Genomic DNA, 17833 nt, shown 5'->3' on the forward strand with positions numbered 1-17833 from the left:
AACCCGTCCAATTTCATCGTCAAGCGTGTTAACCCTATGACAGAAGATGCATTAAGAAGATATCTTGGTGATGAAGCTCTAATTAGAACGTTGCCTTATGACGTCACATATACTCATTTGTACAAAAATACGTACTCGTATCCAAATCTCATTAGTGATCTTCGAAAGCTGGGTAGAGCCAGTTATTATGATGACGATGCTACATTAGAAGAGAATACAAAAGCAGTGTATGATTTGGTAGCTTTTTTTTCCCCTGAGGCGCTACGTAATTGGGCTGTAGATTACCGCGTATGGAGGGTTTTAGATGGGCATGTTCATAATGATGCGTGTTGGAATAATTTGCGAATCTCCGAGTATGGCGTTTGGGATGAGTATATACATTCCTGGAAAGATATGTCTGTTGGTCAGAGGTATTATTTGGAATATCTCAAGCATTTCCGTGTTGAAAATCAAGAAGTTTCAGACGAAGAAATTGAGGACATAGTTATGGCACCTGAAAGGTTTACAATGGATTATGGTGATTTCTCCTGTTTAAGAAAGTGTAACATCCTGATACTTGTGCCACAAATTCCATCACGTGATGATAAAGCGTACGAGAAGAAAAGTTTTGACACCCTGTTTTTACATACAGAGCGTTATACCAGAAGGTATATCTTATCTGTTCATCGAATATAACTTAATTTAACGTAACATAATTACTCCTAGTTATTAATTTCAATTTCATTAATTTGCAGCCAGGTAAACCTAGCCCGTAATCGTCGAACTGGCAACTACAATAAGGTAAATCTCATTTATATATCGAATATTAGCCAAATTTGTAGGCTTTTTTTAATAATTACTCGGTAACAATGAAAGATGAAAGTCTTGTTTTATTTCTCTAAACAATAATAATATTTTTTTTTGATACAAATCACTGTTGTTATGAGCAGTCAATTATGTATGTTCTGGTACTAGTATAATATTAATGAATAGTTTTTTGTTAAAATTTGCAGTACCTCTCTTGATGATGGAAGACTCTATCTAATCAAGCTGTAAATTTTGAGAGTCAGCAGGAATTTGTTGTATTTTTGAAGACAAGCTATGAGTCTATAGGAATTTGTTCAACATGAATTTGTTGCATTTAGGAATATGTTTGTATTTGAGCAATAAAATCATGAAATTTTAAGACCTTGTTGATGAAGTATTTGAAACTACTACCAACGGTGGCGGGTCTTTCTAGTTTTATACTAGTTAATGTGTTGATATGAACCGTGGTTTGTATGTTTGTATATTTTCTTCTGATATTGCAGACTTACAATAATAGTCAAGTATTGAGCATCACTTGCGATATTAGTGTCTTCACCACTTACCTTAACATGGGCGATTATTCGAGTTAAAGACTTTATTTTGGATTTTTATCTTATCTTCTATGTAAGTATGCAAGTTTACTTGGCATTTGACTTCATAAAGGTTCACAGTAAATTCTTTGGCTATGATTGCATGGTTTAATGTTTGTTACGCGATCCTTGTAGGTTAGGGATACGAAGCTTTAAAAGTTGAAATATTGCTCTCTTTACCGTACACCTCTAGTATATTTTATCCGTTTAAAAACACTTTGTGGGTTAAATGTGTCTATAAACACCGCTTAAAAGGGGAAAAAGATTCTAACATTATATCATCAATTAGATACCAGATACTGTATTACACAAAGATGAAAACATGATCTTATATTGGCCATCTTGCTAATCAGGTCTTCGCCTAACTACTACTAGTCTCCATAAATCCATGAAGGCATTATAGATAATCAATGTGTTTGCCGACCATAAATCCATAAATCCCCGCAGCTTTGGCTCAGTGGACATGTGGTGGTGCCTAGCACCCCCGCTGGGCTAGAGGTCTCGGGTTCGAGCCTCGTCACCTACAAAGGATATTATTTGAAAGAAATTCCTTGAGGGTGGCCCAAAGGGAAGGTTTTACCGACCCGCTCCAGGACTAAGTGCTGGTCCGCCTGCCCCGTATGGGATGGTTTAAGGGTCGGATCCCCTGAGTGTGGTTCGGGTTTCCTGCCCGAACGCGTGTGTGTGCAAATGATGACTAGGCTTCGGTCCGGACTGATGCAAACTTGCCGTTCAAAAAAAAAAAAAAAAAAAGTAAATCTCACCCATCACTCTATAATCTCTTCTTTCCCAAATTTTAACTCAAAATCTCCCGAAACACGTTTATCGATTTTTAGCGATCACCCATCACATTCCGTAGTAGACTGTCGGCTTGTTTGGTACCAAAAAAATATGGATCTATGCGCGTTATGTCAAACCCAATGGACTTTAATGAACACTTTATAATTGCACATAAGCTAATTGAGGAATGCTCTCAAAGGAGTCTTGAAGTTACAAAATGTTGGGAACTCTCTAAAAAGCAGTGTTGTAAAAGTCGGTCGACTTGGCCGATGCGACTTTTTTTTGGGTTCTCCGTCCCGTTTTTTGGAAAACGACTCAAAAATGGTCGAAGCTAAAAATTCGGTCAAAGTCTGTCAAAGATGGTCAAAATCGGTCAAAGTTTCGTCAAGATCTGATATGTTTTAACATTAGGGTTTGTTTTCATTTTTTGGGCCGCTCTTTTCTCCGTGTCCTTGCTGATTAAGACTTGGTAACATTAATTGAGTTTGAAGTTTGATTTTTTTTTATAAACTCAAGTTCTTATTTAAGAAATTTATGATATAAAATCAACTATTTTATATATATATATATATATATATATATATATATATATATATATATAAATATCACTTTATACCTTAAAAAGAGTTATTATTAGGTAATAAATCATTGAGAAATCCCTTTAATCACCGTTCGATTAAAAAATTATTTTACAATACCCTTTAATCCAACGATCGTTAATCACCATAAAAAATTTCAGTAAATAAATCAATTTTTTAACGATGATCTCCCTTAATTGCCCCTCAAATTATATACCTCTATCTAAAAGGTCAGGGGAAATGAATAGTACTATTCATTTTTCAATTTCCACAAACTTAACCCCTAACTTTCATTAAAATACAAATCGAACCCTCACTTTATACGTATATTTTTCCCAAAATTTCACAAGCTTAACCCCCTAACTTTTATTAAAATACAAATCGAACCCCCACTTTACTAACTTTTTTTTTACTAATATTCAATTTCCACAAACTTAACCCCCTAACTTTCATTAAAATACAAATCGAACCCCCACTTTATACGTATATTTTTTCCCAAATTTCACAAGCTTAACCCCCAACTTTTATTAAAATACAAATCGAACCCCCACTTTACTAACTTTTTTTTTATTACTAATATTCAATTTCTACAAACTTAACCCCCTAACTTTCATTAAAATACAAATCGAACCCCCACTTTATACGTATATTTTTTCCCAAATTTCATAAGCTTAACCCCTAACTTTTATTAAAATACAAATCGAACCCCCACTTTACTAACTTTTTTTTTTAAAATAAAACCCGAACGCTAAAAGAAGCAACTTTCACAAAAGGAACAACCCTTCAATGTTATGTCGAAAAAAATTCTTTTTTACAAAATAGATCAAGACTTTTTTTTAACTCACAATCAAAACGGAACTCCCGGCGCGAAGCTAGCTCTACACAACTAGTTAGACACAAATACATAGGTAAGGAAAAAAAACACGGTAAGAAAAAGGAAACGAGGGGTTCTATATGATCTCTTTCATTCGCTTCAAATCAAATCAAATCAAACTACAGATAATAAAAAACCCTAAACCATTAGTATACCCAAATACGATCCTCATCTTTAAAACACGCTCCTCAATCGTACAATTCTCTTAGCTTTTCTCAATTCCACCTTAAAAAAACTTACTTGCGATTTCTTTAATTATTCACAATTAGCATATTCAAATCGATATAGGAGACACGAGGCATTAGGGTTTGCACACTGATGCAGATCGATACTTTTGTGCATTCTGTGATGTACAAATTGCAAAATACAATTGTATATGAACTCTTCAGTCTCTGAATTTAAAATCCACAAGAAACCACGAAGCAGGTATCCATACAAAATTAAAATTAGGGTTCGCTAACGAAAAATGGTAATGATTTGTTGTTCTCTAACAGATTTATTGGTAGACTTACGCACTCTTTTGTGCGATTCGGTTTTATGTTCTTTAAGTTGAAATTTGCAGTTACTTTTTAGTGTTGGTAATGAATTTTGATTTTGTTGTTGAATATAGTCAAAATACATATAAAAATAGCATCTTTGTTAACTAATTCATGCCTGATGATTAAATGATCTTGTCATGAAGATTATGTTCGTTTAATCAACACTCATATGATGCACACCAAGTGTTTGATTAAAATTCAAGATAAAAATGTCTTCTTTGCTTTTAGCACAATGATTTTATATGCTTCAGTATTCTCAAGAATGATTAAATCAATGATTTTTTTTTTTTTTCCATTGGATTTACTACGTTTTTTATGTGAACTTATTGTGTTTGTGAATACTAAAAATGTTGATTGAAATATATAGGATATTAGAGAAAACAATATGGAGCTTGAAGATTGAATTAGCTGCAGCTAGCTTTTCTCATAGCTTGATATTGTTTATTTATTATTTCTTTTTTTTACTAGAAGAATAGCTAGAGTATGAGCGTATAATCTTTATATTGGAAATACCTTGGTGCGTTGAAACGTTGTTTTAGTTCAAGAAAGTCGGTTTACCTCATGTATTATTGTCTTTTACATGTGTAGCTGCTGCTGCAAAAGCAAAACAATTTATTTTGGTTACTTTTTTGGGAAAGAACAAGTTTGGATTTCATGCTGCTGTATTAAAGGGATGAGTGTTTTATCTCAATAGTACCTTTGACCTGCTCTGGATGTTGTTATATAGATATAAACTATCAATGGGTCAGTCTGATGGAAAAAGCTCAATTATTCTTGAAGTACTTCTCGGATTCAAATTCAATGTTAATACCAAAATCATGTAAACTACACATACACGTCACTTGAAAAGATTCAATGTTGGTGATGATTGTCCTGTTTTTGATGGAATTTTTTATTTCTGTCAAGCGTCTGCTGGTGGATCAATTGGTGCTGCAGTTAAGTTGAATAGACAAGATGCTGATATTGCAATTAATTGGGCTGGTGGCTTGCATCATGCTAAAAAATCTGAAGCTTAAGGTTTTTGTTATGGGAATGATATCGTTTTGGGGATTCTTGAGTTGCTTAAATTTCATAGGGTATGTATGCTTGTTTCTATCCTTGTTTGGTACTCCATTCTTTAGGGTTTTATTGCCCAAATATATATGTATCCGAGTATTATTCGTATGGTCAATGTATATAACTATTTTATGTGTATGTTTAGGTATTGCTATTGTATCCTATTGTATGCATTGGGCTTTATACAGTGTAGGTGTTGTTTTACTTACTTAATGATGGTATTATGCAGAGAGTGTTATATGTGGATATTGATACTCACCATGGAGATGGGTTGAAGAAGCTTTCTTTACTGCAGACAGGGTGATGACGGTTTCTTTTGACAAATTTGGCGACTTTTTCCCTGGAACGGGTCATATAAAGATATTGGTGCAAATTAGGGCAAGTATTATGCGTTGAATGTTCCTTTGAATGATGGTATGGATGATGATAGCTTCCGCAGTTTGTTTAGACCGATTATTCATAAGGTTATGGAAGTTTATCAGCCTGATGCTGTTGTGCTTCAGTGTGGGGCCGATTCGTTAGCTGGTGATAGACTTGGGTGCTTCAATTTATCTGTGAAAGGGCACGCTGATTGCCTTAGGTATCTCAGATCGTTTAATATTCCTCTCATGGTTTTAGGTGGCGGTTGTTATACAATCCGTAATGTGGCACGGTGCTGGTGTTATGAGGTATTCTGTTCTTCATGTGTGCATCTATATATGTATGTATATGTACATAAAGAAGTTGTATTGATGATTGATATTTTTTTTTATAAATAAATTACAGAGTTGCAGTGGGTGTTGAACCTGATAATAAGCTGCCTTATAACGAGTATTACGAGTATTTTGGGCCGGATTACACGCTTCATGTTGAGCCGAGTCCCCTTGAAAACCAGAATTACTCCGAAAGATTTGGAGAAAATCAGGTAAGATTGTATTGTGAAATGTGACTATTGTTTGTCCGAGGGTCCAGCCTTGAGCATATACCGTTTGTTTAGTGTATATATTATTATAGGTTACACTTAAGTTGTATATTATTCATTGAAGTTTGCAAGCTTTATCCTTTTACTTGTAAATGTATCAATTTATGTTTTGTCTCAAGTGGGTCAAATGGGTTGTAAGTCACATGAAGTTTTTATTAATGTATACGAGCATAATTATTTTATCTTTTTTATGTATTATGATTATCATTATTATGGTTTAATGAACATGTGATCCTCATGAAATGGATTTTGAAAATGTAAATAAACAGGAATATGCTGCTGGAGCAACTGTCTAGATTACCACATTCTCCGAGTGTGCCATTTCAGAAGACGCCACCTGTCACAGAAGCCCCCGAAGAGGCAAGTTTTTCTACAATTTCAGTTATATTCACGCTAGTGTTGATTGATTGTTAACGTGTAATTAATTAATATCTTTTTATAACATATAATATAGGTGGAGGAGCCAATTGAGAAACGGCCAAAACCACGCATATGGAGTGGTCATGAATATGATATGGATGTTGACGAAGATGACAAGCCTGGACGTCAAAGTTTCAGTGCAAATCATAATGGTGCACAAGGTAGTAAGTAGTTCACAAAATCTAGACAATGCAATTCTTGACCCTTTTACTTCTCTGATTGGGCGGATTAGGCTTATCATGTTTTATCTGTAACGGGTCAAATATGTACGGTATAATTATTTTGATCACATATGACAGTTATTCATGGGAAAGATTAATTCATTGAACTAGACTGTACCAAAAAAATAGCCATTTTGATTCATGACCCAACCCACCAATGTGACTATTTGGCCATCACGAGTTTAAGATATGGACTCGGTGTGAATTAACCTCACATATTGAATGCAACATTTAAAGCTTTAGACATTAAGAAAATAAAATTGGAGCTCTTTATACCTGTTGTTAAGTCTGCACATTGATCAGGGCTTGAGAGCTTAATAAAGTGAACCCGTTTGACCCATTTCAGCTATCAATTGACTGCAAGCCCGATAGCCTAGGCTAATGCAAACAGCAACGACAATAGTCAATTACATAAGTCACTCTTGGGGGCTAAGCAGTCACTATATACAACTAATTATCCTCCTAATTGATGACAAATCATTTAGTAGTCCAAAACAAAACCATGCTAATTAGAGGTTAAGGAAACCATTTATGCTCTTACGTTATCACATCAGCAGAACTTCAATTAAGCACATCAGCATAACTATAACTTATAATTTTATATCAACAGGTAGTCCGGAGATGTCAAACACCTCAGCCACTGACTATTATCTTAATTTAAACACAGCGGAGCTCCAACAGACAATAACCGAGTAAGCAAACTCTCATACTTTAAATCTTAAAATGTAAAATAATATGTTTGAATTTACTGACTACCAACATACACAGAGGAGCTCCACTGACTATTATTTTTACTGTTCGATTATCTTTTATTTTTGTCGGTTGCCAACTACCAAGCTTTCAGGGTTCGTATTGATTATGTTTGAATAGTTGATTGTCATTGTGTTTTGTTCTAATTAGCTGACTCTGTTCTTATTTTTTATGTACTGATTATATAAATGCCTTCCAAAAAAAAAAAAAAAAAAGAAGACTAAGAAAGAATGTTGCTCGATAACTGTTACCGATTGTTCTGTTGATGCTAATGGTACTTTCTCTATTTCTTTTAGAAAGATTGCCATTGAACAGGCAATGCTGTATCGAAGGACTGGTGATCCTGCTTTGTATTCTTAAATGCTAATTGCTCCTGCTGCTGGTGATTTGTAGGTAACTAAGATTATGAATTTGTTATATCTGTTGATTTTATTACATATGCCTACTGTTATTTGTATTTAGTCCCTTTCATATTATGTTTTTTTTGTTTTCTTTAGTCATGCCTGGCTCTTCTAATCAGAATGTCGTTGATAATGGTATAGTTTTAGTTTTTTATGTTTTTTACTTATTTGTAGGAGATTATAATTTATTTATGATGAACTTTATAATTCAGCTGTTGTGTTTTCAAATGTAGCTGAGTCGACATCCCAGAATGTTACCACCGGTAGAGTATTAGCTGCATCTGCTGCTCATCATAGTGCAATTATCGATGAACTGGTATCTGCTTTATGCTGTTTTTGTTGCTAACACCTTTCTCCTGCTCATGTTTTGGTTTTTACCATTAAGTTTATGACTGGTTTTTTGCAATTTGGTTTTTATAATTGAGTTTATAATCTAATTGTTGTGATTTTTTTTAATGTAGCTTTATCGATATCTCAGCTACCTATCAGTGACCGAGTATTTGTCTATGTTTCCTAACTTTGTTATTTATAATGCATCTTATCGTACAGGAAAATGAGTAAGAATTGGCCACAGGAACCTATAGATTCCTTCATATAAACAATTAAGGTATATACTCGCCCTTTATATTCTTATCTTAATTAATTGTGTTTGGTTGAAGTTAGAAATTTATAATTAAGTGTTGTTTGCTTTCCCAAATGCTTATGCCATAAGCCTGTAAACTATTAAAACTGACTTATAATCACTTTTTAGAAAAATTATGCCCATAATTCAAGAAACCAAACATTGTTTGACTTATAATCACTTTTAAAAAAAATTATGCCCATAATTCAAGAAACCAAACATTGTCAAACACCTCCAGTTATTTATTTCATATTTTTGATGGTTGACAACTATAACTCCAATGCACTAGACCAATTTCAATATGATGAATTAACTTTTGATATTTGTTAGTGTGTTAGAATCGTAGGATATAGATTAATATGTTGCGCAGCTCTGTTTTTGTTTTGACTGCTTTGATTTTCATGTAAGTGTGTTTTTGATTTTGTAAGGAATTTTCAGGAATGAACTTTCAACCATCCCCACATCGAGCAACTATAAGGTACATGGCATGTCAACAATCTTTATCACAAGTCATTACTTATAACTTAATAAAATACTGGGTCATGAAACATAACCTTCTAAATGCATCTTCATATGCAGTTGTCTTCATATGGCTTTAATTTTCTATCATGAGGCCCTAAAGTCCATAACAAATAAAGCAGAAGCATGGAAAGCAGGTGCATTAGAAGTACAAAGATTTTTTAATCCGAAATTTTGTACTAAAACAGCTGCAGATCACATTTGGTTAATACAGACCAGCTATCAATATCACTATTTCTTATGGAATATGTAAATATACTGTGTTCAAAAGGCAAGTATGTGTTTCTGTCTGCGCTTCTGTATTTGTTTAATTACCAGACTGCATTTTTGTTTTTTTTCATGTGGCGTATGCGTTGCTGGTAAACCGTTGTGATATCTATGATGTCTGTTGTTGAAAAAATATTTAATTTGTTGGTAAGTTATACGGTTTTGCCACTTGCCAAAAAGATATAAAATTTGTGAAAAAAAGATATGGTTAATGATGTTCATGTGTCTCTTAATGACCGTTTGATCAAGGCTCTTTGTTGTCTCGGAGGAAAATTGGTATTATCATGGTTGAAGATTGTCTTTAAATATCATCATTCGAGCGATTATTAATCATCCACTAAAAATATTAGGTAATAAATCAATTATTTACACTAATCACTCAATAATACCCCTAACAATCCTAAAACACACAGGTAGAGAATAATGAAATAGGGGTTTCACAAAATCATTCATTAGCGACATAAAAAAAACCAGACTTCTTCCACGGGGGAGGTTGAAGAAGGCGGTTTAATTGGCGCCGGTGTTGACCGAATAATCAAAACAACGGCGGAGGTTGAAGAATACGGGATAGCCTAATCCTTTTTGTTTCTATATTCTTATTACTTTTACCCCTTCTTTAAAATCTGTATCTGTATATTATGATGTATTTATGTTATTAATAGTTTAAATGGTTTATGATTTTTTTTATTGTTTATAATGTATTTATGATATAATTGTTTTTGGTGTAATTTAAAATCTGAATATTATGATATATTTATATATGATATAATTCATTATGGTTTAATTTAGGGTTAGTGTTTAGATTTATAGTTTAGGATTATATTATAGGGTTTAGAGTTTAGGATTGAGGTTTAGAGTTTGTATTATAGGGTTTAGAGTTTATGTTTGGGATTTAGGGTTTAGAGTTTAGGTTTAGTGTTTATATTTAGGGTTTAGGGTTTAGGTTTAAGGTTTAGAGTTTAGATTTGGCGTTTATGGTTTTGGGTTTAGATTTAGGGTTTAGGGTTTCGAGTTAGGGTTAATGTTAGGGTTTAGATTTAGGGTGTAGGTTTTAGATATGGGGTTTGAGATTTAGGTTTTAGGGTTTAGAGTTTAGGTTTAGGGTTTTGGATTTAGATTTAGGGTTTATGTTAGGGTTTAAGGTTTAGATTCTAGGGTTTATATTTTAGGGTTTATGGTTAGGGTTCAGAGTTTTTAGGCTTTATATTTTAGGGCTTAGGGTTTGGGGTTAGTTTTTAGGGTTTAGAGTTTAGATTTAGGGTTTGGGGTTTAGTGGTTAGGTTTAGGGTTTTGGGTTTAGATATAGGGTTTATAGTTTAGGTTATGGTTTAGGTTTAGGGTTTAGATTTTAAGGTTTTGGGTTTGGATTTATGGTATAGAGTTTAGGTTAGGTTTAGGGTTTATTGATCTTTAATCTGTACTTTGGTTTTAGTAATTAAATCTGTAACCTGTATATTATAATGTATTAATTTTTACTATAATTATTTACGGTGTTATTTTAAATCTGTATTTTTAAACAAATTGTATTTAAGTTTTGTTGACAATGAATATTGTCTATTATTTGTAGCATGTGGTTTTAGTCTTATTAATGTAATAGGTTATTTACTTATTATTGTATTAGTTAGTTTAACCATGGTAATTGTTATTTACCTCTATTGTAACTTGGAGGTTGCTAGTATATAAAGCAACCTCTCACCCATTTTATCATTAGTTGAGGTATTTGACAAGTATTATCTTTCACACATATTCTCTCAACCTTATCACCATATTACTTGTTCTTAACATCTAAATCCACTTACACTAACAAAACCGATCGACATTAGCTAGATTTGGGGCTAACAATTGGTATCAGAGCGGGTCTAAGCTCTTTGCATAGAAGATCCGTTGCTCGAAGGTCTCCATCGCGTTTTTAAGGTGTTTGTGCTCGATCTCGGTTTAGGTACCTACATAACTCAACTCATCTTGTTATTTTTTGGTTTAATACTTGTTTCATAACATACTTGTTGATAAACCACTTAAATTACTTGATTTTGTGCTTAAAATCGAACCAATATACATGCATATAACCCACTGTTTGAATTTAAAATTAGTGTGTATTTATATGTGCTTGAACTCTATGTTTGAATCTTGAAGTTAACTTAATAAAACCCACTGATTCGTTCAACCCATTCATTCAACCCATTAACCCGTTAAACTCACTGATTAAAGGTTTTAGGACAGAAAAACGTGCTAGAAACAACCTGTATGAACTTAGTTTAGTGTGTTTTCATTCGAAATTAGATGCTCGAAAACCTGGAATCTGTCCAGTTAGCTGCTCGAAAACCGACCTCTGTGACTAATTGCTGCTCGAAAATATGAGTTTGTGCCACTTTTGCTCGAAAACCTTATAATTTTGGCTCTAGGTTTGACTTAATTTTGGCTCCATAATTTTTTCCTTTGGATAATACCCACCGAAAATAATTTATTTTGTGGATATTACCCACCGAAAAAGCATCTTTGACCTTGTATGTCATAAAAGTACAAAGGACAAAAGGACAGAAAACTGACAGTCTGGTGCTCGAAAACATACTGCTCGAAAATTTAACCTGCTCCAAAATTTAGTGAAGTTGCTCGAAAACTTGGCCAAAAACTCTTGCTCGAAAACCTGCTCGAAAACCTGCTCGAAAACTCTTGCTCGAAAAACTCTTGCTCGAAAACCTGCTCGAAAACTCTTGCTCAAAAACCTGCTCGAAAACCACCTGCATGTGAACCTTGCTCGAAAACTTTTGACCGAAAACCTCCTGCCTGAAACCCTTATAAAGTTTGAAAAAAAAAGCTCATTTTTACGCGAGTAAAATTTAAATTTTCCTTGGATTAAAAAGCTCATTTTTACGAGAGATTTAAATTTTCACGACAGAAAATTTTTCGAGCCCAAAAACCACCCGAAAACGCACGATTTTGAACGAAATTTACCAGAAAATTTCGGAAAAAGTCAAAATTTTTCCTCAACCCCTCGGTCACGTATTAGTTCATATCCCAAAAGTTTACGACATTAATTTTTTGTTAAAAATTTTGGAGGTAAATCCAAATCGTGCACTTAACTGATACTTAACGGACTCTTAACGGAAAGTAAACGAAAAACAACGAAACCTCATTTTCAAAATTTGATTCATGTGAATCATATTTTGAGGGGGAGAAAAGTGATAATTCTTATGTTTATTTGTCGTTTCGTGGTTTGCTCATAAACCTTGTCTGTCCTGACCTATTTGTTGAACACTCGTCCTGTTAACATGGCAAATCGTGATGATCACGTGTCCTCTAATGTTGAGGAATAGGTACAATTATACACTGATATTACTCATGAATATTACAACTCTGTGCATAATAATTCTGTGCTTATATCTGATGTATTGCAAACTTATCCTGAAACACCTCTTGATCAAAATGATACAATTGCATGTAGCTCTGCTTGTCATACCCCACTCCCACCTGTCCAAATGAAACTGCCCATTAAACCTGAATCTGTGCCTTTCAATGACGAATGTGTGTTTCCTATACTACCTGATATGTATGTAGACAACTTTGCCAAGATGAATAGAGACCTTAGATCATTTGCTAGTCAAATTAGCGAACTGAAAAATGAGAACTCTAGGTTGAAATCTGAATTGGAAATGAAAGTGTCGAATCATACTTATTTGAAACTAAAACAAGATCTAGCTGACAAAGTAACTGAATTAAGAGAGCTAGAAAGTAGTGTGAAACCCCTACGGATAGAAAGGACCGATTTTAAACTGAGGAATGCAGTTCTCACGAAAAAATTTAACAACGCTGAAAAAGAACTTAAAAAGCTTAATGATTCTAAGAAACTTTTCCTAGAGACTGTAGAACAGAACACTAGAAAGCCTTTGAGTGACCTGGCCGAGAAGACTTCTGAATGCTCTAAGTTAGTTACAGAAAACTTAGACTTGAAAACCCAACTAAGTTTACTTGAAAAAAAACTTTACAGAACTGACCAAGCTAAAGTAGTCTTAGATGGCCACATTTCTAAACAAGCTCTGTTCTTGAATCGACCCAAAAACTCCTACCAAAAACACCAGGGGTTAGGGTTTGAAAATCCTCAAATACAGTCCAAGATCTCCAAAGCCGAACCTTGTTTATATGATGGTAGATACATAAAGATAGGTTTGCCAGAGAGACTCACTTTTGCCAATGAAAGTGAGATTGAGGAAAGAATAGCCAATCGATCAACAAAAATGAAACGTGAGGTGTCGTTAATTTATGACAAAATAAATGAAAATTACATGAGAAAAGATGGTTCATATTATAACACTCCTCTCGATTTATTCAATGATTTTGAAAGTTTGAATGCTCAAAATAGTCCTAAAAGGCGTATAATCTATTTACCAACCTTGGTTTTAGAAAGATACATCATCACTCTGGGGGACGAAGTTGATCAAAACAAAATCAAATATTTTGACAACGAACTCAAATTTCAAATGATCATTAAGGCTTTACAACACCAAATCTCTGTCATTGAATCCCAAAACAACAAACTGGTCTCCAATGTTCATAAACTTGAAAATCAAATCGCAAATCAAGTTGTTAATTTTTGTGAATTGATTTCAAAGAACACTGAATCACGGGACTCAAACTGAAGATCCATGAATGACTCCATCAACTGTGAGGGTCTAGCACAAGAACTCAAAGACTTTAGTGATTCTCTCTTGACCAAATTTGACACTGTTGAACGTAGGTTAGAATCATCTAGGTCCAAATCTCTAGATCACTTCTTAGAACCTCAACGCAAGATTCCAGAAGTTATGGAAGAACCACAACCCAAGAAAAGACCTATCTCTTTAGGAGCTCAGGATGCTGAGACTGACATTGCTCAATTTGTTGACAAGCTAGAACGTGAAAACATAGATCTACAAGTTAAATGTGAAACCTACAAGAAAGTTCTAGCAACAATTGAGAAAAAGCCTGTAGTTCCCAAAGTAGAACTCACTTATGATTTTAAAGACTCTGTTGTAGTTTCTATTGATGACCTTGTCTTAGAAATCCAGGAGTTAAAAGTTCATACGAATCTACTTAATGAAGAGAATGAGACCTTGCATGATCAATGTGATTCCCTGGAAAGTGTGGACTTTGTGACCAAGACCATATATTCTGAACCCAATAGATCCATTATTGATGGGAAATTGACTTTTGATTCAAAACCTGGTCCTTACAAGATTTGTCCTGGTACTGAGACCATGCTAACCTCCACTGACACTCCAAAACCAAAAGTGTCAGGTGGTATCCCAGTTACCAAGTCTGAGTTGTCCAACGCTTCAAAGTCTACTCTCAAGACTATGAAAAAGTAGGTGACCTTTGCCAAGACCAATCCCAAACCCATAGTGTACCAATCTTCAATGTACTCGAAGAGTGCTTTATGTAAAACACCAAAGACCCTGGAGGCTCCAAAACCGAAAGACAACGATCCTCCTAAGTCTACACAGACAACGAGGCAATCCCCCATGAAACCAAAAGTCCACATGGATACGCCACCCATAAGGTCCTCTAATCCCAAACCAAAAGAACGAGGTTCTCCAAAGTCAATGGTGACTCTGAGAAAAACATCCTCGAAACCAAATGAACCCAAAGTTACTGAACCCAAACCAAAGGAACCTAACGTTGCCCTACCCGTAGCATCCAAGTTCCCAAGCAAAAATATTTACTCCGGTTACCAGACCAACATCAACCGTCCGTTTCTGGAAATAACTTATGGGAAATATGGGGAGATTACGGGGCTTCGTGATCAATATGGTTGGCTTCCACACAAACCCATGAAGCCATCCATATGTAACGACCCTGGATTTTCTAACGTTTAATTAATAATATTTATTATTAATACTTGTGATTTAATAAATGTATTTTTATGCATTTACTTGTTACCGTACATGACTTTGCATGGCCCGAATCGTCTTTGTGACACACGTACATTACACGAATAATATTTTCGAATATTATTTACATTCATGATTAATTTTTATTAATCATTTTTAATTAACTAAGGTTACTAGTTAATTACTTGAGCTTTGTTTATTTAATTGTTACTTACTTACATACTTGGGCTTTATAAATGTACATGGACTTAGAAGCCCACCCTACACACTTAATGGACTAAGTTAGCCCATCTTTTATGCAAGTAGTTCATTATGATACAACTAGAATGGTTAGTAAAGTAAGAAGGCTAGTTACATGTAAACTTACAACACTTTCCCATGCCAACTTACTTTATTACCATTTCAAGCCAACATCTTCACCCATGCATGAAACAAACTAGCAAACATTTTCCTCCTTTGGCTCCCTTAGAAACCGTCGATTTTGGGGGTGGATAAAGGGGTGTTCCAAACTTTTTTTTGAGTTACTTATTCATTTGTAATACTTCATTCTTTACACACACAAAAATACTTACACTTCTCTCTCATTTTTCTCTCTAACTTGGTAAATTACAAGCTTTACTTCTCCTTTCTTTTTCTCTTCAAAAACCAAATATATACATATACATCATCATCATTTGTTGTTTTGTTACTTGTTCTTGTTGTTGATTAACTAATTGTTTTTTTTATTGTTATATACTTACTAGTTATTAAGAATCAAACTCTCTAGTTTGTTCTTCATTTTATCTTGTTCATACAAGAACATACAAGGACCTAAGCTTTCTAGTTTATGGTTCTACACTTAATGTTTTAAAGATTTAAAGTTCATGAGTTGTAAAAACCATACTTGAATCCATGTTTGTAAACTTAAGGTTTACTTTCTTAAAGATCAAAGCCTTGGCTTGAATCTTTAAAGTATGAACAACCATGAACTTGTTACTTGTAGATTTAATTTATTTCTTCATTTTATGAACTTTAAAGTTGTGATGTTGTTAATTTGGTCAAGTATTACTAGTTAATCTTGATCTCATATTTCTTGAAACTAAAAGTTAACTTTATAAGTTCAAGAACATGGAAGTATAACTTTCTAGTTATAACTTCATATACTTGTGTTGGATCTAAGTTTCTATAGCTTATGGTCTTCTAATTTTGTTTTAAACAAGGGCTTATGAGCTTACATACACTTTACAAGATGAGAATCTAAGTTTCATAACTTATGGTTTCATTAAAGTAAAGATTCAAGTGTTATGACTTAGGATTTAACTTAGTAACTTTAGATCTAGACTTTTGGGTCTTGGATCTTTAAGATCTAACCAAGAACTATGTTCTACAACTTAAGATCTTGATTATTTAGTTTACTTTCAAGTTTGTAGCTTAATATTACTTTTAGAGTTCATGTATGTGTCGGATCTAAGATCTTGATGTAACTTTGGTTCATCAAACTACTTGCAACACTTAATTTGTAAAAACCCGTCCTTATCCACCTGGACGTAGTCATCAACATCTGATCCCATTGCGAGGTACTTTCCTAAATATGCCATGAATGACTCCAAGTAATATCTTTTAGATTGAGCAAATGCACAGCGAAAGACTTAATTCGTACCTGAGAATAAACATGCTTAAAAGTGTCAACCAAAAGGTTGGTGAGTTCATAGGTTTATCGTAACAACAGTTATCAATAGTTTCAATAGACCACAAGATTTCATAATCATAAACATAATACACTCGCAAGTGTAAGTAAAGCATTCTAAGTGGTTGAGCACTTGGTAACCATACTTAACTATTAATCAACGTCGCATATTCCCTTTATTATGAAATCTCACTACACTGTACCAAGTGTAGCCTACAAAACGAAGTACTGTGCAACCGTTGAATACTGGTCGTCCAGTCCGGTTGGAGTTGTCAGGCCCGATAGATCTATCAACAGGATTCGCGTTTACAATACCCATGTAAATAGTAGTTACCAAGCTACAGGGAAGTATGCCAGTGGTACAACTCAACGTAGAATATATTTTTAAGTACTTGTGTCTATTTCGTAAACATTTATAAAAACAGCGCATGTATTCTCAGCCCAAAAATATATATTGCAAAAGCAATTAAAAAGGGAGCAAATGAAACTCACCATACTGTATTTTGTAGTAAAAATACATATGACGACATTGAACAAGTATAGGGTTGGCCTCGGATTCACAAATAATACCCCCGAATAATACACATAATTTTCTTAGCTAAAACCAACTTGAAACTTGTTTTGAAAATCACTCGAGCGTAACTCCGTTGTAGTATTTTATGTATACTACTAATAATAATAAGATTAATAATAATAATAAATAATAAAAATTTTTACGTAGTAATATATCTATATGTATATGTGTGTGTTAAACAAGAAGATTGATGATGATTGTCATCGAGCAATAGGAGAAAGAAAAAAAATAAGTTAAAGTTGATGATATGAGGTGATCACTTGAATTGCATAATGAGGTTGATATATGCATATAATTGCCTTTTATTGACCCACACCAGAAATAAAAGAACGGATGGAGTATTACACACACACACACACACACAC

The 17833-nt window shown here is 33.8% G+C and overlaps 1 pseudogene; it reads left to right on the forward strand.

Annotated features, from left to right (window-relative positions):
• Positions 1–36: 36 nt before the first annotated feature.
• On the forward strand, positions 37–9496 carry LOC139840792 (histone deacetylase 19-like; annotated as a pseudogene).
• The last annotated feature ends 8337 nt before the right edge of the window (positions 9497–17833 follow it).

This window comes from Rutidosis leptorrhynchoides, chromosome 4 (assembly GCF_046630445.1).
Source record: "Rutidosis leptorrhynchoides isolate AG116_Rl617_1_P2 chromosome 4, CSIRO_AGI_Rlap_v1, whole genome shotgun sequence".
NCBI classification, from domain to species: domain Eukaryota; kingdom Viridiplantae; phylum Streptophyta; class Magnoliopsida; order Asterales; family Asteraceae; genus Rutidosis; species Rutidosis leptorrhynchoides.